A 22,832-nucleotide genomic window follows, 5' to 3' on the forward strand; every position below is an offset into this window, starting at 1 on the left:
CAAGATAATTAACCTCTATAACTCAGTTATCTTTTTCCTATCTTTAAAATTGTGACAATGATAAACACTAAAGTAGATTAAAGTTCTGAATCTACAATAGAGATGTTAGTAAAATCAATAAGAGCCTGATTTATTTCAGTAAAATAACTGAGACATAGCTGGGGATGTAGATCTATAAGTGAACAATTACTATTCACAATTTTGGAAATCTACTCTATATCGTGAAGCTCAGCAAAAGGTTTGTGCTAGATGGCTAGGTTACGTCCTTGTCCTCCGAAAGACATAAATGAGGGCGGAGACAAGAGCGGGTTACCTTGTTGGAGAAACGAGTTACCCTGATGGAGAAACTTCACTTTTTTGGTCTCAACATCCTTATTGGTTAAGTGAGGGAGTTGGAACACGAGGGTCCCTTCTGGCTCCAACACGATGTAGCTTTACGTGATCCGAAAGCTTTCTCCGTGACTCAATTATGCTGCTTTGCTAGACACAGATCTTTCCCAGTGTGAGCCAGAATTACAGTTACTTTGTAGTTTTCTCTTGACGAAGTTTATTTTCCAAAGGATAAGAGAATCACGTGCATTGTCCCCAGTTACATTCTGACTCGGAGGATGTGCTCAGCATCAAGAAGTTTCCATCATCCATTCCCTCATGCACACATTTTTTTATTTCACCAGTACCTTGCCTGTCCTTTATGGTTACACTGCTTCATATTTCTAAACTTTTTTAAGAGAAATTACAGAGTCTCTACACTAATACCTTTAGTTTACTTTTATAACTTGTTTTCAATATTTATTTTCTCTCAACTAGGAGAGATTGAAAGATCTTATAAAATATTACAAGCACTAATACAGTCATCCACAGACATCTTATTTTTTAAATCAAGAGTGGGTATAAAAAGGATCTGCTTAAAATAGGTTAACTAAATTTGCTTTCTAATAAAATAAAACAGGTGGATATTTTATTTGATTTTGAACTTGATAAGCTCAGGAAGAAAATAAGATTTTTGTCAAGATTTGCATCAACTGGAAACCTTAACTCTTAACGGCAGTAAGCAGAAATAAATTCTAGGCACAAAAAGCCAGAAGTTGCTGTGACTCATAAGTCTCCACATTGTCCAATGAACAGAAGAAAACGTCCTTTAAAAACACCATTCCTCATTTCGAACAAGCTGCAGCATTTCATCTTCACCATATCACTAAGGCAAACACTTGTATAGGTTATGGTCATCAATCAAAGTCCCTGTTAAAAAGTTCTTTCTATTTTAACTACTCTAGAAATTTTCATTTAAGGGATTCAGCTCACTGAGCCGGATCAATCCATACTAATGTAGCTATCATGACCTTTATCTTTATTTTCGTCTTTCAAAAATGCAATATAAACATAAATAAAAGAGAAAGCAATTCCCATAAAGCTAACTGTCTTTCTGGTTTGGTTTCTTGTCATTGTTGATTTTGTTCTCTGTGTGTGTGTGTGTGCAGGCTTGTGTGTGAGTGTGCGTGTGTGTGTGTTTGACAGGAGTTTGAAAGTTCTTAAATTACTTTCTGTCTTTGATTGTGTAGTGGAGGCTATGACATTCTACTCAGATCCTCCTTTCAGTTCTGAAGCACTCACGTGCTGGCTGTGCCAGGAAGGGAGGAGCTGGTGGCTGATTCCTGTCAACTGACTCCCTCCCTGGGAATTGGTCTCGCCAAGGACACATTCTTCCTTGAAGGATGCACACATCAAATGACTAGTCATATGGGGGCTAAAGGGGTGGTCCCGTACACCACTCTGAGGGGTTCTGAGCACCTCGGAACTGAAGACTTTGTTGCCTGTAAAGTGCAGTTCAACTCCTCTTCCTTCTGCCCAACTCTCTGTCCTTCATTACATAACAGATGATAATTGTGAGAGGACCAGCCGTAGTAAATCTAGTAAACTGGCCTAAGACAGATGGTGTAAAATGGTTCTTTTAATGGTGGTATAGAAAATTATGAAATTCTTCTTTTCAAATGACACCATCGTTTCTTCATCTTGGGCATACCTCACTTCAGGCATAGCTTAGTGCTTTACACAGGGACTCAAGTTCGGGAAATTTAAGGGAAGAGAATAAATGATATCAGATATAATGTAAGTCTTTTGGAAAGCTTTTGTAGGACTCATTAATTGACGGGTAAATACTGAAATATACTTTTCTCTGCTCCTTACTTCTTCTCCAAAACACAACTTCGTAAGTGGCACTGTGGTCCAGCATAATGTGAATGGAATATATGTGTTGCCTACTCCCTGCCTGTTTCAGATTTCTGACACCTTTCTTTTATGTCTCCATAACTTTTTTTAAAACTTATCTTGGCTAATAGCTTATATTTCCTTCTCCCTTCACCCATGCTCACCCACATCAGAGGTTAATAGTCTAAATGACAAATGTAATTATATCACTCCCTCACCTTCAATAGCTCCCTATCATTCACAGGGAAAAGTCATTATTCTTTAGAATGTCTGGTATGCAGAGCCAATGGAGTCTACACTTAGAGCTTTAGCCCTATACATGTAGAAATGACAATGCTTATTTTAATATAGAGGATATTTGTACAACAAGGACTGCTTCTAATTTCAACTTGTCACAACCTTTTATTGAAAAAATTCTGTCTTCACCAGAGAACTTGGGTTCAATTATAAATCATTCTAAGTAAAGAATGGATAATAATGAAAAAGTAGTTTTGAGAAGATAGTCAAGTAAGAAATCATTTATGTGTTTTCCACTATTTTACCTTCATAAGCAGTTCATGTTCTAAAGAAACTCAAGGCTGTGAACATACTGAAATCATAATTGCTAAAGTGTATTGTTTTATAAAAGTAACTATTTTTTAGGCGTCACACTGATTAACAATTACTGTCAGTTGAGAAGAAATGTTCATAGAATTAATTTAACTACCAATCTTCTTATTAAGTCATGATGCATTAATAATGAAAAATGTGTCTTGAAAATGTTTTTATCAATATACATATACATATATGTATATTTTAATATAGATATGCTTAATTATAACACATTTTTGTGTATATTAACACATACATACATACACATATACTTTTAATACAAATACCTATATAACATTTTCCTACATGACAAAATGTCAACAGAAAATTGTATCTTCTAAAATTTAACCTAACCCAGTTCAGAAAGTGTTTATTAAATATTTCGCATTGTGCTAGCCAGAAGTTTATAGCATTATCTTATCATTAAGAACTCATTGTCCCGTGGAGTAAGTCTGTTTTAGATAAAATTTACAAGTCTAGAAATAATGAAATATCTTATGCTTTAAAGGGCTAAATTAAAATTTTAAAATTTATGATATAGAAATCTATAGATACAAATTTGCACAAAGGAAGAACTTACTGTTGGACATTTTCAATCAAAACTTCCAACAATTGTTTAAAAATAAACAAATTATGTGTATTATGTAATGCAAATTTATTCACAGAATTTATTCATGACACTTGCGATATGCTGTTATATCTGAGGACCATTCTTTGAGAGACAAGGGTGCAAATTATCTTTCATAACTGTTTTGTCCACATAGCCAGCACATGCTTTTGTTCATACAAAACTAATATTTAAATTCACAAATACTATCCCAAGTACTCTCACTCCCCTAATTACAAGAGGTTTCATTTATAGAGAGTCTTTTAGAGCCAGTGTACTATGCTAGCTGTAGTAAAATTAGCAGATGTACTACCAAATCTCAATGCACTCCCACCAGCCCAAATTTCCATACTTACGCTACCAAAAGCAATGCTGAATTCCATCAGAGGTGAGGCAAATATTATACAGAAAAAAACTGAAACTCTTAGTTCTGCAGAAAAACTACAAAGCAGAATGGCTACAAATATTCTATTACTTACCTAAGTTGTATAACATACAGTCTGTTGATAGTTGAGCTGTGAATACATATATTTTTCAGCCATTTGCTTTCTGAAAAATATTTTTGATGTGTGAGTCAAAAATCCGGACGATTACATAAAAATTTACTTAAGATAATAATATCAAATCTATTATTGTTTGTTTTCTCACAGGATACAAAATAGTTCGCAAATAATACTGATTTGTCTTGAAAGGCACTGCAGCATTTTATTTAAGTTTTTAAAAATCTAAAGGTAAATCCAAGAGTAAAGTTAATCATTATGAAATAAGCAGGAATTTTCAAGATTCACAATTAAGTCAAGTGGAAGTATTTTGCAAGTTAGACCTTGGAATCATGATGGGTAGAGCATTTTTATAGAGATGATACACATAATTCACAACATTATTCTTTTTGAATCTGGTTCTTGAAGTCACTATCTTACAGCACAGGCTTTAATGTACTTCCAGAATTCCTTTATGGTTTGAGGTTACTGAATACCTCTAACTGCAATTGAAATATGAATTTGAATTTGAACTCTAAGGTCTTGATTTCCAGGCATCCAAATGCAGACAAAATGATACTCCGTCAACCATTTATAATACTTTATTACCATGTTAATTCAATTCAGTCAATCTTTGTTGAGTGTCCATCATATAGTGGTCATTATGCTACGTACTTATAGCAAAGTATGTGCTGGCTTATCAATGTTATAAATTTGTTTAACAAACAACCAAATTTCCATACTTATGCTACCAAAAGCAATGCTGAATTCCATCAGAGGTGAGGCAAATGTTATACAGAAAAAAATGAAACTCATAATCATATTACAATTTAATACAGCAAATTATTTTTTACACTTATAACATCATTTTTAAAAGGCACATGTTCAAAGGCACTTGTTGTCAACTATGTTGAATTTATTGTGCTAAAATTATAATTATTACTAGTTTTCTGTTAGATTTTTAATCTGAAATTGCCAGAAATTGTTTATTTACACTTCATCTTCTGGCATTTGGTTTCTAAAAGAGCTTGAATTATTAGAATAAAAGATGTTCAACCTCTAAGAATATGGTAACAGATTGAATTTGGTCTTACGAAGTACTGACAAATGAAAGATGGCTTTAGTTTATATATCTCTAAGGAACCAAATCAGGACTGGAAGATATTAAGCATAAAGGAGACATTTCCTTTCTGAACAAGGAGGAAATCACCACCCAAATAAAGGCAACTCTCGCAGTGGCTGGTGACTTCCATTTCACAGACGTCTTCGGTCAAAGCATTTGTTAGGATGTTCTAAACAACACTATCAAATAAAACTTTCTGCAATGGCGAAAACATTCTATATTATGCTTCTAATATTGAGACACTAACAACATGTAATTATGAAGCATTTGAAATGTGAGGAGGGTGACCAAGGACCTGAATTTTTAATTTTAATTAATGTAAATTTAATTTTAAATAGCCATGCATGGCTAGTGACAATTATATTGGAATGCAATTACCTCATACATTCAAGCATAAGTTACAGGTGACATTTAAAATTCCTTCTCACACGGTCAATGCTTCTGTGATTTTTTTGACAATTAAGACAGCCAACCTCCAGGCTGCGGACCCCCTGAACACACCCCTTTATGCCTCCATTACACAGAACTCACCACTTCTTTAGTGAAGAAGCACCCTGGTACCACACATGCTACATTTTCTATGTGACTGCAAAGTAAAAAGATGGCTATAATACTATCCAAATTGAGTGCTTTTGTAAAGTCACATATGAGGTTGCCTCCTGTGGGGTTAACCTTAAATCACTTCCAAATGCCGAAAGCTCGGAGTGGCCATCGTGGTCGCACTGCGGTTATTTCACGCCGTTCCTTATGAACCAAGAGAAGAGAGAGCTTTCTGAACATGTAAAACAGATTCATTTGGCAGAGAAGTAGGGCAACTGCTATTGTCAACGCTCAAAGTCAGATTCTCACTTTCAAAATTTGCTGTTTGTGGGATGAAGGAATGATAATCTGCCCACATTGCAGAATTGTTTCCAAGGCAAAAGACTTTAAAGTAGTAGACAGATTTTTTTTTTCCACTTGAAGTCTTATTCATGGGCAGCTGCCAGAGGGGGAAAGAAAAAATAAACGTTTTGCCTTTTTCTGGATGTACTAGAATACAGACTTCCTAAACTGACACAAAATTCCAGCCAAAGTGGGCCGCCAAAGTGAAATATTTGTTTTTTTCTCAAAAAGACTCCATTTTTCTTGCTACAGGACTTTTCCCTCACACTGTTTTCTCTGCCCGAAACACCTCTCCTCACAATTTCACACATTGAAAGCATATCTGATCCCTAATGTTCATATTAACGCCGTCTTATCCATGATTTTCTTTATTCTGTCTACCTTGCATGATTTTTTCCTGAACCTACTTATATGTGTACACTGAGAAAATGCTCACGTGTGCTCTTCAAGATCATCATGCCTGTAACTGATGACCCGGACATCACTGTAACCTCCCCAGTGCTTAGAGCACTGCCATGATAATATTAAATAGACGGCAGATATGCTGAATTAGCAAACACATAAATACATGGATGAATGAATGAATGAACAAAGAGGAAATCTTTAGGAAATGGTTCACTGGTAAAAGCATCTGAAAAGCAAGTTAAACACTAGCTGAAGATGTTAACATTTCTGGAGAACTCTTTACATCGCAAGTTACATGAAGCTTCTTATAAACTGATGTAAAAGCAAAGGAAGAGAATTTACTGACTGAAGTAGCTTGAATAGTCTTTTAAGAGGTGAGGTTTCAGGGCATTTGGAGACAAGTCTTGAAATGACATCCATGGAGTAAATTCTTTCTTCCTCTGGGTCGGCTTCCTCTGCCTCCTCGGAGCTCCGTGATGGCGGCCAGCAGCCTGAGGGACTATGTACTTATAGGATCACTTCCAGTGGAAGAGTAATGGAATTGTCCCCAGGATTCCTGACAAAACCTGAGATTCGCTTTAGGCGTCTGCAATGCGATACGCTGAAATTCTCCTGTCCTGGAACTCGCCTGGTGGTGTAATCCCAACAGACAACGATTTGAAGAAAGAGCGTCACCCTCCCCACCCTCCACCCTCCACCCCCAACTTCTAGCGTCATTTGCCAGAAGAAGGAATGTCTGTTGAGGAGACGCATAATAAATGCCCATCTCAGCAAGTGAAACAAAACTAAATTTTAATGAGTCATTCTCTGACTGAGAGCCATTCAATCCTACCATAAATGCCTTAAGAACCCAGTGAAAGTTCCTTATTCTTAGTATATTAGTTCCAGAAGTGGTTTTTTTTTTTCCCCTTGGGAATAAGAAAATTCATCAGCAGAGGGAGTCATTTGCGTAAAATTACTGTTCACGGCAGGCAGAGAGGATTTTCAACGTGCGTTTCCTCCCATGTACGTCTTTCCTGGTACCCCCTGTACTTCTTTCATAGGTAGCAAGTGTTGATGGTGACCCTTCTCTTTAGCATCTGGTTAATATTATGTTAGTTTCTCTGAGAAAGGGACTCTTGACAGGCAGGACTCAGGCTGATAATGATGCCTGGAATAAAGACAAGGTGCCCACTCTTACCAGGGTGTAATTCGGGTCAAAACAGCCTCTGAAATTACATCCTTTCCTTGCTCTTATTCATAGTCGCCTGGTTTCTTGTTTGATTTTGACCTTGAACTTAGTCTTAAATTTATATTTCTATATTTTTTGTAGAACTAGGCCTTCTTTTGACCTACCTCCAGGAATTATTCTCAGGATTTTATCTTATTTATTAAAAATCTTTTCCCTCTCCATAATATTGTGGAAGGCAACATAAGCTGGTGGTTGAGCTTAGGCCTTGCAGTCAGGTAGAACCAATTTCCTTTCCCATATCGAACCCTGACTTAAATAAACATCATACAGTTTGGTCCCCTGATCTATAAAACATAAATAATGTCAAAGAGTTGTTGTGAAGACCAAATAAAGTACAGAAAGTATACAAAAAGCACCATGCTTAGCATAGAGTACATGTTAACGATTATGGACATAATTATTTATTATTAACTATTAGTTTAACAGCATATTATGAAGAAAGGTATCTAAGAACCAAATTATTTTAGAGTCATTCATGTTCAATTTACTATAAAACATCTAACTGGTAAACTATGGGTCATAAGGAAGGCGATATATTTTGGGCTTTGTACTAAGTGTAACACGGAAATAGTAAAGGAATTTCTTTAGACAAATTTTGAGTTTTAGCACCATTCCTATGATTATATGAGAGAATAGATTCTAGGGAAAGACAAAGGCAAGAATGAATATAACGAAGCTCAATTAGGTCATCATTAACGTGTCATTGGTGGGAAGAAATGTCTTCTATTCAGTGTAGTTACAGAGATTTGGACTTTCTTGCAAAGGTAAGAAAGGATTTGGTGATGGACTGAAAGAGAGAGAAGACCCAAAATGTCTACCAGGTTTCTTGTTTGAGCAAGTACATGGAAAATCGTATCATTCACTGAGATAAAAATAATAGAGGAGGTAAGTCCCTGCATTTGTTCTTCTCTCTCCAGTCCATCATCCTCAGTGCTCTCAAATTGACCTTTCTATAGCAAGTTTGATGATGAAAGTCCCTGCATAGAAAATTCAATGGATAATCATTACTCATAGAACAAAGCACCAACAACTACATTCAAGTATCTGCATAATTTGTTCAGACTATCCTATATTCTTCTTTCATATTCTTTCCCTAATCACAGTCTCTGGACCAGTGTGTGTGTGTATGTGTGATTTGTCCTATAAGTAAATCTTCCTAGCACCTTGTCCAACTGGCAAACTTCTATCTATCCTTTATCATCTAGCTAAAATTATATTTCTTCTGTTCACATTTCCCAGACTTCTCCATGCCAAATTAACCATATCCCATCCTTTGCCCTCCATTGCAGCCAAAATGTTATATAAAAAAAAGATGATTTTGCACCACCAAAATGTGTTTGCTTGTCTTCCTGCTGTTGTGAATACCCACATGGCTGAGGTTAGTTTACTCTAGTACCATACCTTCCACCAGGTGCTCAATAAATGTTTAATGAATAAAATAAACATGGGTACAGGTGTGTCAGTGCCAACTCTGCTCACAATTTTCTAGTTCCAGTTTTTCCAGGAATCTGTGGTGACAGTGACCAGAAATGGCAAGGATTCCTATTGTTAGAAATGATAAAGATTTTTTTCTCCCCCCAATTTGGACAGTATTAACCTTATCCACTGTTGTCACACTATAGTCTTTCCTATTCACTGAATGACAGCTTATTTGAAATATCAAATATTTTCAATGCATCATTTTAAATCTGACTTGTAACATTGTTGAGAGTGTGCCAATATGCAGGCTTACACATGAGAAAACAATTCAACTTTTCATGAATTTTTTACACATCGCAGTACAGCTGAAATTTCTCTTCTTGTTGTCAAAATTTGGCATCATAATCTGAGTAGTATTTAAAGTAATCCTTATTTAAGTTATGCTTTATGCAAATCAATGTATACAATGTATAAAGTATATTTAATATATTGATCTTTTTAAGCATTGTTAGAGTAAATTTTATAACGTGGCTCTTACAAGGCTGGTTATTTACTGTAAAGTGACTAGGTGATAAATGATCATCTGAAAATCTGATGATCAGTTGTTGAATTTGAAAGTAATCATTATGTCTCAGTTTATGTGTCTTGCGCCTATGCCTTGAGAGAGAATAATAATGCAAATTTTGTAATTCTTATGAAATTATAATTGCTAAATGTAGTTTCAGTAGTTAATCTTCCAAAGTATAAAGAAATATATTTAAAAATCAAAAGCCTCCTCAAGAAACAGGGAAAATAGAGTTGACCCTTGAATGACACAAGCTTAAACTATGCCGGTCAACTTGTATACAGATTCTTTTCAATAGTAAATACAGTACTACACGATCCACAGTTGGTTGAATCTGCTGATGGAGAACTATGGATTCAGAAGGCTGACTCTGGGACATGAGTATCCATGGATTTTGGTATCCAGAGTGGGTTCTGGAACCAATCCCCAGGAAATAAGGGGCACTGTGCATGCAATTAGGTCAATACAGAGGAATAGAAATGCACATACTGTTCTACATATTTGTTAAAATGTATATAAGAATAAATACTTTAAAAGATGGTAGTGAACGTTAGATTAAAAAATTTCAATTTATGTAAAAATTTTACTAGTGAATGCAAATACTTAGAATGTCATCTTTATTAATATTTTATTAATATTGTATTTGCTTGAATACATAGGAAAACACCAGAATTTAATACAGATGTGAGTAGGATATTAAAATGTTTCCTATCAATTTAATAATTTTGTGTGACTCTACCTTTCTCCTATATTAATACAATGAGATGAAAATGCTTAAAAACTATTGGCACGTTCTTTCTGCCAAACTTGCATGTTACCAGCTTCCAGTGTTTTAGTGGCATATTGCTCTCATAGCCTACATTAGCCAAAATTATCAACTGTTTTGTTTAATAGATGCATATTTAGATATACCCAAATTTTTACCATATTTTTGCTGAATTGTCCTTCTTGCCTTTCAGTACAAATTTTGGGGCAGAATTTAATTTCCCCTGAAATGCATATTTTACTATATTTTAAATGAAGTTCTGAGAGAGAATTTGTTTTTTCTATTTTTTTTTTTTTTTGGTTAATTTGTAAAAAGATGTTTGGGATTAAATAGAGTACTCCCATACACACATAATGGCTATCTTATTAAAATAGTGATTGTTCGTTAATATCAGTTACATTCATCCTGCTCATACTTATTCTTTGACTCCATATTGTCCAACTGATTAAATTTATTCACCTTTGAAATATGTGACTCCCTTTCCCGCTTCCTTCTCTATTGAAGAGGCAGAATAATGCAGAAGTAATGGTGTCTCGTTCAGAGATAATTTGGAGGGATCTAGCTTGTTAGTCTGCATGAAGAAAGTAGCAGAGACTGATCCTATTTATAAAGTGAATCTCTACTAATGTCAGTTATTGAATAATTCATAACATAAAAAATACTGCCCATCAAGAAGGCCATTGTACTTTCTCAGAATCAATTTCCTAAACATTTCTTGAAGCCTTCTCTTATTTGGGACAACAATGCTACCAGCACTAATCAGTATGCAATTATGGATGCTACATGCTAAGAAGGTCTTGAGCTGACTTCCAGGTTTCACTAGTGTCAGCTAAAATAGTCGTCTTCATTCTAAGAAAACTAAAGGGTCCTCTTCTTCACCAGAAGCTGTCTAATTATGTAAAGAAAAGTGATTAACTGATTATGATGAATAAATTAATCTCCAAGGAGATGCAAAAATTCAGACATTTCTAATTAGTATAATTTTCATGGGACAACCAGAAAAATTCTCTGTTCTTATTAGCAATGATTAACAGAACAATGAGTAATTTTTGGCAGCTCCCTGCAAAATTATCAGACTCACCCCGAGGACACAGAATAAAGAATTGATAAAGTCATAGAAAGGTTGTTTAAAAGCTAACTATAAACAATAGCCTTAACAGAAAACCCTGGTTCTACTTAGAATCCATCTTCCTTTGTTATGCTTTCCATCATCATCATCATCACAACTGATGTCACTGAGCATCTGCTATTTGCTTGCAAAGTGCTATGCACTTTATGTAATGAATTAAGTTTAGCCCTTGCAGCAGCCCAGTGAGGTCAGTGCTGCTATTGCCTCCAACTTAATGATCATGCAGAACGGAACTTTCTTTTGGCTGGTCCTGATTAACATCCAATTTCAGTGGAAATGATGAGGGTTTATTGTAAAAATTATCATTAAATATTTGTCATTGTTTTTAAATCTTTATTTGAATATTTAAGATAACCATGTTCAATTTATTAAATCCACACTGAAGCAATATGGAAATGTATAAAAGAATCACAAAATAGTTTCGATAATACTCAATATGCCATGTGTCTAGACAGGGCACACTTTCACCCCAGGTTTGAAATAATAGTTCATTGTTTTTGTTTTAATCAACAAATCAGAGTGCAAATGAGGACTAGAGCAATTAGAATTAGAATGTTAGAATATGTTGTTTTATGAGATTTAAAACAGGAATGTATAGGCATAATTTACTCACAATAGAGTTGAAAATTCTATAAAACAGGACACATGATAAGAAACAAGATTCTAAATTTTTGAACTTTATATGATTGAAGAAATCATTAGAAGAATAACAGGAAAAAAAAGAGACACAAAAACATTTCAACACACAATACACCTTATCATAGTGTAAAATTCCTCTGTCAAAATAACTACATTCTCACATATTCACATTTTACAATTCCACATCACATTGGGAAGATGGGATACCCTTAATTGTTTTGCTTCCTTTATATATTCATCAGAAGTTAAAATGTAATCTTCTTAATGAGAGTGATACACCTTCTCAATGAAAAGTTGTCTCTGATATTCATATAAATTTCAAAACCCGAATGGCTACCAGAATTAATTTTCAAATATTGTTTCTTATAGACATCTACAAAGATAAGCTTACCAATCAAGAAGATGTCAACAAATAATCTTGTCAGACTGTTTAAAGTTTGCCATGGCTACATATGAACATCAAATATACACAAGAAAAATAAAACATAGAATATGAATGGCGATAGTATTAAAGCAGCAGTCATCCAGTGAAAACAAATAGAAAAACTCTCCTCTAAGAATGAGAACTTTTGGTAACAGATTATTAAATACTTAGCAGAGTACATGGGGTAAGCATAAAACCCAAAGTGAATAGATCGTGTTATATTTACTGTAGATCAATTAGAAAGAATTATGAAGCATATCTAAAAATGGAAGATGGTAAGAGAAAGAAGCACATTTATGATAAGCAACAACAACCATAATAAATTTCAACCCCCTCCAGAGGTTTTCATTCTCACTCAGAATAATGCCCAGATCTTTAAAACTGCAAGATGGCCCCTCATAATTTTGTCCCCATTATCCCCCCCTCACTCTCTAAGCCCCCGCTGTGCTGATCTCCATCTTCGTCCTACAATACTGCAGCCATATTCACTTCTCAGGTCCTCCTTATCCACCCTGGCCTCTACCTGGAATATTGGCTTAAAAAAAATGTCTGGGCTTCTCCCTCTGCTAGATTTTGGCCCAGTGTCCCTTTTCCAGCTGGACCTACCATAGCCAATTTATTTAAAAGGGCAACTGCTCCTTAGCCTTCCACAAAATTCTATATTTTCCCACTCATCTTCATCTAAAATTGTCATGGCTCTATTCTATTCCCAGTGCCTAGAATAATGCTGGCACATAATAGGTGATAGATATTTGTAGTCTTCTAGGGATAAGTTCATATAGTAAGTGATATGTAGTGTATAGGCACTATATATTTGCAATATATAATACATTTGTATTGCAAATACATTTATTTATCTATATAATTATATGTATATCCACACAAATTTAAATTATTTATAATATATTATCTATAAATTGAATATATATATATATATATGTATGTACTTATAATTGCAGAATGTACACACCACACATACATACAAAAATGATTTGTGTGTCCATGTGTGTGTAAATGTATTGACTAAATAAAACCTATTGCCCAGTATGGCAGATGAGCAATGTGGTTCAGTACAAAAAACCCAGGACAAAGATAGACATATGTGAGTTTTAATCCTGATTCTTCTGCATGCTGGCTATGTGACAGATAAGGAAGATAGAGGGCATTCGAAGCAGAATAAATCTCACGAAGAAATTCAAATAGCTAAAGAAAAAAATGTACATTATTCCGAAAATGCCAAATTTCCCAAATGTGCTGCACCCTTGTTTGGATGCAAGGAAGTGCTTAGATGAAGCTGGAGCTATAAATGGATTTTGGAGACTAGAAGAATTCTAAGTGTGATTCTTTAATACACTCTTCAGAATACTTCATTCTTAAGTAATGTATTTGCTTTTATTTAGGTTTTTTTCTGTCCTTGGATTTTTTTTTTTCTGATTATTTGGCCTGGTGGTGACATCTCTGAAATGATCTGATATTTCATTAAGGTACATCCAACATCAACCACCACAGATGTTCAGGGACTGGCAAATTTTCTCTGTAAAAGGCCAAATAGTAATGATTTTAGGTTCTGTGGGCCATAAAGTTTCTATAGGAATTATGCATTTCAGATTTTGAATGAAAGCAGACACAAGTGATGTCAATATCTAAAATAAGAGTAGCTGCATTTCAATGAAGTTTTATTAAAAAAAAAACAAGCCATAACACAAGATAAACAGGGAAGATAAAAAGATTAAAATGTCACAACAAAAACATAAAACATGGATGAGGAAAAGTAATAATGTTGAACTTCACAATGAAATCAAACTGAAGTTGTTATCAACTGAAACTGTGACACATATAAGTTGTTATAGGTAATCTCAATGGTAACCACAAAGCAGAAACCTATAGTACATACAGAAAATCTGAAGAGAAAAGGGTATGAGCATACCACAAAAGAAAATTATCCAACCACAAAGGAAAAGAGCAGCAAAAGAATAAAGGCTCAAAGAGAAATGACAAAAACCGCCAGAGAACAATGAACAAAATGGCGGTGAGTACGTAACTATCAATAATTACTTTAAATGTAAGGAAACTGTATCCCCCTATCAAAAGGCATAGAGTGGTTGCATGGATACAAAATAAGATCCACCTATATGTTGCCTACAAAAGATTCACTGTATTTATTTATTTATTTATTTATTTATTTATTTATGTATTTATATTGAAGTATAGTCAGTTTACAATGTTATGTTAGTTTCTGGTGTACAGCATAGTTCAGTTTATATATATATATATATATATTCCTTTCATATTCTTTTTCATTATAGGCTATTCAAGATATTGAATATAGTTTCCTGTGCTATACAGTAAGGCTTGTAGTTTATGTGTTTTATATATAATAGTATCTGCAAATCCTGAACTCCCAGTTTACCCCCCCTCCTATTTCCTTCCTGGTAAACATGTTTTTTTTCTATGTCTGTGAGTCTGTTTCTGTTTAAGACTCACTTTAGAAGTAAAGGCACATATGGATTGAAAGTGAAGAGATGGAAAAAGATATTTCATGCCAATGGAAACCAAAAGAAAGCTGGAGTAGTTTTACTTAGATAAAATAGACGTTCAAACAAAGACTATAATAATAGACAAAGAAAGATTTTTGTATCATGACAAAGGAGTCAATCCAGCAAAAAGACATAACATTTGTAAACACTTATGCACTCAACATAAGAGAGCCTAAATATATAGAGCAAATAACAGATCTAAAGAGACAAATAGATAGCAAAATAATAATAGTAGGGGATTTCAATACCCATTTATGTCAATGTATAGATCATTCAGACAGAAAGTCAATAAAGAAACATTGACCTTAAACACCATTTTAGATCAGGTAGACTTAAGAGATATTTATATAACGTTCCATTCAAAAGTAACAAAATGCACATTCTTCTCAAGTGCACGTGAAACATTTTCTAAGACTGGACCTCTATGTTAGGTCATAAAATAAGTCTTAATAAATTTAAGATGATTGAAATCATATAAAGCATCTTTTCTAGCAGCTATGATACAAAACTAGAAGTTAATTACATGAAGAAAACTGGCAAAATTCACAAATACATGCATATTAAACACATACTACTGAACAACCTATGTGTTAATGAAGAAATCAAAAAAGAAATTAAAAAATACCTTGAGACAAATAAAAATGGAAATGGAACATACCAAAATTCATGAGCTGCAGCAAGAGTAGTTCTAAGATGGAAGTTCATAGCAATAAAAGCCTATCTCAAGAAACAACAAATCTCTTAAGTAAATGACCAAACCATAAATCAAGAAAATTAAAAAAAAAAAAACAAAGCCCAAAGTTAGTGGAAGAAAGGAAACGACAAAGATCACAGCGTAAATAAATTATGTAGAGAAGAGAATGGGGCAGACTCTTCCAAACTCATTTTATGAGACCAGCATCACCCAGACACCAGAATCTGACAATGATGCCACAAGAAGAGAAAATTACAGGCCAATATCCCTGATGAACATAGATGCAAAAATCCTCAACAAAATATTAGCAAACTGAATTCAACAATACATCAAAAGGATCATATATCATGATCAAGTTGGATTTATTCCATGGACGCAAGGATTGTCCAACATACGAAAATCAGCTAGTGTGATACACCACAATAACAAAATGAATGATAAATCTATATGTTCATCTCAATAGATGCAGAAAGAGCAGCTGACAAAATTCAACATCTATTTATGATTAAAAAATGTAAAGGAAATGTATCTAAAAATAGTAAAGACCACATATAACAAGACCATGTCTAACATTATACTCAATGGTGAAAAGCTAAATGCTTTGCCTTTAAGATTCGGAATAAGACAAGGATATTCACTCTCAACACCTTTATTTAACATAGTACTGGAAGTCTTAGCCAGGACCATTGGGCAACACAAATAAAAGTCATCCAATTGGAAAGGAAGAAGTAAAACTGTCACTATTTGCAGATTACATAATAGAAATTCTTAAAGATCCCATCAAAAATTGTCAGAACGAATAAATACACCTGGTAAAGTTGCAGGATACAAAATTATTACACAAAAAAATCTGTCGTGCTTTTATACAATGATAATGAATATCAGAGAATGAAGAAAACAATTCTATTTCCACTTGTATCAAAAAGAATACCTAGGAAAAAGTTGAATCAAGGAGGTGGAAGAACTAAAAATTGAAAACTACAAGCCATCAATTAAAGAAATTGAGTAAGACACAAATAAATGGAAAGAAATTTTGTGTTCATGGATTGGAAAAATGAATATTATTAAAATGTTCAAACTACCCAAAGCAATACACAGATTCAATGCAATCCTTATCAAAATTCCAATGGAATTTTTCACAGAAATAGAACAATCCTAAAATATCTATCTGTATCCAACCATAAAAGACCCCAAATAGGCAAAGTAATTTTGAGAAAGAAGAGCAAAGCTGGAGGCATCACACGCCCTGATTTCAAACTGCTATAAAGCTATAATAATTAAAACAGTATGGTACTGGCATAAAAACAGACAAATAGATCAATGGAACAGAATAGAAAGGCAAGACATAAACCCTTGCCTAAACAGTCAATGAATTTACCAGAAATGAGCCAAGAATATACAATACAGAAAAGACAACCTCTTTAATAAATGGTGTTAAGAAAATTGGACAGTCGCATGCAAACAATGAGACTGAACTACTTAAACACCATACACAAAAATTAATAAAAATGGACTAAAGACTTGAAGTTAAAACTTGAAACCATAAAATTTATAGAAGAAAACATATGCCGTAGGGTCCTTGACATTGGTCTTGGCAATAATTTTTTTTTTGGACTCTAACACCAAAAGCAAAAGCAAGAAAAGCAAAAATAAACAAATAGGACTACATCAAACTAAAAATTTATGAATGGCAAAGGAAACCAACAAAATCAAAAGACAACCTACTGAATGGGAGAACATATTTTCAAATCTTCTATCTTATAAGGGTTTAATATTCAGAACATATAAGGAATTCATAAAATTCAATAGCAAAAAATACCACAAAGTATTAAATTAAAAAGTGAGCAGAAGATCTGAATAGACATTATTCCATAGGAGACACACAAGTGGCCAACAGGTACATGAAAAGACGCTCTACATCACTAGTCATCAGGAAGATGAAAATCAGAGCCACAGTGAGATACGACGTCAGGGCTGTTAGCTGTTATTAAAAGAAGAAGAAGAAATAAGCATTGGGGAGGATGTGGAGAAAAAGGAACCCTGGGCACTGTTGGTGGGAGTGTAAACTCGTGCAGCCACTATAGAACAGTAAGAAATTTCTTCAAAAAATTAAAAAAAATAAAAATAGAACCACCATATGATCCAGCAATTCTATTTTTGAGCATTTGTCAAAAAAAAAAAAAGAAAGAAAAAGAAAGAAAAAGAAACTACTATCCTGAAAAGATGTATGTACCCCATTGAAGCATTTTTTATAACAGCCAAGATATGGAAGCAATCTAAGTGTTCATGGATGGATAAATGGGTAAAGAAAATACGGGGGGTGTGTGTACATATATATATACACATATACACACACACACATATAAAATTCAGCCATATAAAAGAATGAAATTTCATCATTTGTGACACAGATGGACCTTGAGAGCATCATGTTAAGTGAAATAAGTAAGACAGAGAAAGACATGTATCACATGATCTCTCTTTTACATGGAATCTAAAAAACCTTGAAAAAAAATAACAAAGGAAACAAGCTATAAGCTGGATTCAATCAAAGGACTATAGTGTGCTGACCTCTACTTTAGACAACCATTCAGTAATAAGTTGAACATTAATGTATTCCAAGTGGTATGTGCTGGAAATTGTTCCAAGAACTTTATATTTCAGCCTGCAAAAAGATCTCTGACGTAGGAACAACTATTATACCCTCTGTCCATTTTTACAAGTTAGAAAATTGATGCATAGAGAAATGAAGTATCTTCCCAAAGTTCCTGTAGAAAGAGACAGAATCAGTTCACTGACCTGGGAAACCTGACTTTATGGCCCACTTTCCAACCTAAATTCTGCAGAATTTCATATTGCATATGCCAGTAAGTATTTCTCAGAATGGAATAATATAAAACAGCTACAATGTAGCACTAATGAGCTGCCTTCAATTCCCTCAGATAGAAATGTTAAAATACAGTTAACTTGTACATTGATGGTCGCAGAAATTTCTTTAATTTTTAAAAAATCTCTACCCTTCCCTCCTCCCAACTTTGCTAGAAAAATTCTCTGGGTGATCTCTATGTTCTATAGCAGATGTTATGACATATAAATGAATAAAATGCAATTTTCCTATGGGATATTTTGTTTCACTTTTTTTTAATCAAATACAGTTTTCAGGGAAATGAGTAAACAACTATTAATCTTTTTCCTTCTGCCTAAGAGACAAAAAATTCATCATTTGAAATGAGTACAGATAGAGCATTTCTGTCAAGTACAGAATGCTCTCAGGAATATTCTCACTTAAAAGACATCAGAAATTTTCAAACCGAGGTAGTGAACATCACGTCACATTCAGAAGTATATTGTGCCTGAAGAGTCACGTTACTCAGCAAATATAGGTCTGTTTGGTGCCACTGAATAGTTTCCTTTGTCAGTAATGATTTGAGGAAAGCAAAATGGAATGGCTGCATTTCACTGGTGATGAGGGCTCATAGAAATGAACTTTGTGATGGATGTTAAATCCTGTAAACCTTAGACCTTTATCTTTCAAACAATGTCTATGCTTCACTTCTTGGTTTTTGTAACTTCTGGGTGGCTGAATTAATTAAAAACTGCAGACTAGCTGGTTTCTCTAACATAAGAATTCCACATGGAAAAGTCCATTATTTATGCAACCAAAAACATACAAAATTTTTGTCAAATAAGAATTTACCCAATTAAGTTCTAGCGATCCATTGTACAAAAATGTACATATATTAACAATACTGTGTTGCACACTTAAAATGTGTTCACGGAGTAGATTTCATACGATGCATTCTTTACCACAATTTTTAAAAAAAGAATTTAACTAACTGAAAAGAGATGATAGTTATACTTCTGACCTTATAAGTTGTTACTTCTGAAGGAGTGATAACAATCCACCTTACTTAAGAGACTTTTTTTTTTCTGGATAAAAATCATCATCTTAGTCTGTCAGAAGGGTCACAGTATCAGAGAAGTAAATTTAATATTCAACTTATTATCTTGGTCAAGGTCAAAAAAAAAAAAAAGAGCGAGAACGTCTTCCTAACATTACAAATCTATTTCCCTACACTGTTTAGAAAGTGCCCACGATTATACGTATTCTCTGCGTGCGCATTTTCCCCCACATTTTAGCACACCCTTAAAGCAGACACTGCCGTCTAAAATGACCCAGAACCATGAATGAATATGCATCACAGTTAATAACAAAATGCTTGATTATTTTAGGGTTTATACTTAGCTTTTAAGTCTTAATATTTGAGTGTTGTAGCTATATCAACGTCCTGCCCTAAAAAAAGACCAAAGTATATCATTGGTGGTCACATATTTCTAAAACTACTATCTTTAGGAAAGAAAATCATGTTTTATATATTTTAACAGAATTCCAAAAACTTGATGGAATTGTTCTTCACTCAAACTTGAGGCCACTGACTCTCAGAGGGCTTCTGAGTTCTGGCTGTGTGATTGTCAAATGAACTCATTCTGATGAGCATTGTAATGGCACTATATGAATGCATGGTGATGGCTGCTTAAAAGGTACATTTTGTGTAATATCACTAATTATCAGCCACCCTTTACAATGAGTAGATAATCACTATTCATTTCTTTGGCATTCACTGTAGTTACATTCATCACGATGAGCTCATTTGACTCTAATGTGAGTATATTATGTGATTCCATAGGAATTCTATCGTAATTTAGGAGTAAATAATGTCCACTGGTGGTGAGGCACCATGAGCTTCTGTCCTGTGAAGCCCAGGCCTGCAGAGCTGGCTCTCAAATGCGAATCACTGTCCCTTCATTCTTGGTAATGAGACATGTCTACTGAAGTATATATTAAAAAAGAAAACTCAGAGGAAAAGCTATCAAGCTAAAAGATTAAGTTTTCAAGAAAAATGATGATTAAAAATTTGCATATCATTTATGCGATGATGATGACAAAGGAGGAGAAATATCTCAACAGTTTGAAGCATGTTCATCAGGAAGACGATTAAAAGTGAGAAGTCTAGACACTGATTTTCCAGCTAGGTTGCTAGCTATATGATTTTGGCAATTTATAATTGGCATAAGCATTCAACTCCTTACCTCTAGAATGAAGATGAGTGCAGTGTGCATTTTATAAGAGTTTTGAGAGAATTATATGTAAAAAGCATTAAGCACAATGCCTGAAACTTAGTAAATGCTTAATAAATGTTAACTGTTGATATTATTGATACTAACAAAGAATAAACTTAAAGTAGATGAGACATATGGAAACCTTGTTGTTTAAAATACGTGAAAAATTTAAAACTTTCTTAAATAAGACTCTTAAATAAGCCAGCTTTAGACCATCCCCATTTTTATTTATTTATTTTTTGCGATGAATAATGAGATTTCTCCACATATGGTCACATTTGGCTCTGCAGTAGTTCAAAGGAGGTTATTAAGACAGCCACCAGCTGCATTTCTCCGCTTTCTCCACCACAGTGTTTCCTGTGCACGTCAAGCCGCTGCTCACATCAATGAGCTATTCTAAGTGTTTCTTTTTCTCTTTTCATCCATTTTACCTTGTTTCAATTTCCTCACGTTAATCAAAGAAATGCGTCTTCCTCTAAGTGCCTTGTTTAAAGCATCTTGTTATGTCAAGCTAAGTACTGTCATTTATAAGAGAGGACGAGCATTGCTTGTCCAAGGAAAGCAAAATATCCCCTTGCAAACTGATAGGTATTCCTGTTTGCTGACTGGCTGAATTTAAATTGGCTTGTTTGGCACGTCCTTCCCCTACTGAGTCTTCTTTCTGGGCTGGATGCCGCTTCTGACAACACTTCCTTGTATATTCATGCCATTAAATAATTGCCGCTGGGCTTCATGTTTCCTTTGGTTGCACATATATTATGTATTATATACATTAGCTTGTAACGTTTCTTTATTCCTAAGACCTAGTTTGAAATATTATATTCCACGGAGAAAGTAACACCAAGGTGATGCCTTCACCTATTTTCCTATCTGTTAGAGAAAATTATTATATCACATGAAATCTTGATCTTTCATCCTCCACAATTTACTGGTATATTTGGAAATTTGGGGGAAAATTCACTTAAAGTCAAGTAGGATTTTTTTTTTCCTTTTGGTCAATCAAATGATCTAGAATGAGGGTTTTGTCCTCCCTTCTTTTTGCACACTGATAACAATCTATTCCATCACTTTGGCCTCCCATGAAGTCACTCAAAATGACTATAGAAACAAACCAAATCCTATGTCAGAATGAAGGATACTATGTGATATGAGGGTTAATGAAAACATATCTTGGAAACAGGAAATAAGATTAGAGGTGACATATTATTAGTATCAGCCAAGAGGGAGTCTTCCGGCAGCCAGAAAATACACACACACAGCTCTTTGGTTTTGTCATCATAACAGACTCCCATTTATTAATGAATTCAGAAATAATTGTCACCTCAGGGCTCTAAGAGTAGCATGAATTAGGGTTGGAGAGTTATAAACAGTACTATTGGAGAGCAACCTGCAGTTTGCATAACTTGTTGCCTGAAAGCAAGCCCAAAGTCAAACTCACATGAATTCTTTGGAATTTTAAAGTGCAATTAAAAAAAAAAATTCAAAGAACTCTCGTTTAATTTTAACCTCCAGTGCATGAACCATATCACTGTTCAATTATCAGAATCTGGTTACCTACTTAGCTATATAAGCACATAAATCTCTTTCTATAACTTGTCATCTAATATATTCACGTCAGTTCTATTTGCTCAGAGTAGAGAGCTCTCCGTGTCTTAAGGTGATGACTCAAACACTAAGAAGAGACAAGGAGGTAAGTTACAAATGCCGAGACACAGCAACTAGCACGTGATTGATTAGTGGGCTAAATAAAAGATGGTTTAAAGAGTTTGAGGGTAGGCATTTGTGGGATAAAGCTCAGATTTCTGTGGCTTCAAAGCTTTAAAGTGCTTTTTATCTGTATCAAAATTACTGAAGTGGCAATTGAGTTCGTGCAATTTAAGTTATTCCAAGATTGTAGGAAACTGTTAGCAAACGTAAGTGATTGTTATGAAAATTCTATACTAGTCCAGCTGTCTTTTTTTTTTTTTGCCCCAAACTTCTAACATCAATTTAGAATATTTTTTAATAGAACAAAT

General features: G+C 34.2%; 1 long non-coding RNA gene across 7 annotated transcripts in view; it reads right to left on the bottom strand.

The window, feature by feature from the left end:
• LOC140700875 (uncharacterized) overlaps positions 1-22,832 on the bottom strand; it is a 105,304-nt gene that overhangs the window by 26,596 nt on the left and 55,876 nt on the right. For all 7 annotated transcript variants that reach the window (XR_012079601.1, XR_012079604.1, XR_012079607.1 and 4 more), the window contains one exon: positions 3,883-3,952. This is a non-coding gene — a long non-coding RNA (uncharacterized lncRNA). The remainder of the gene's footprint in view (positions 1-3,882; positions 3,953-22,832) is intronic.

Source organism: Vicugna pacos, chromosome 13 (assembly GCF_048564905.1).
Source record: "Vicugna pacos chromosome 13, VicPac4, whole genome shotgun sequence".
Lineage (NCBI taxonomy): Eukaryota > Metazoa > Chordata > Mammalia > Artiodactyla > Camelidae > Vicugna > Vicugna pacos.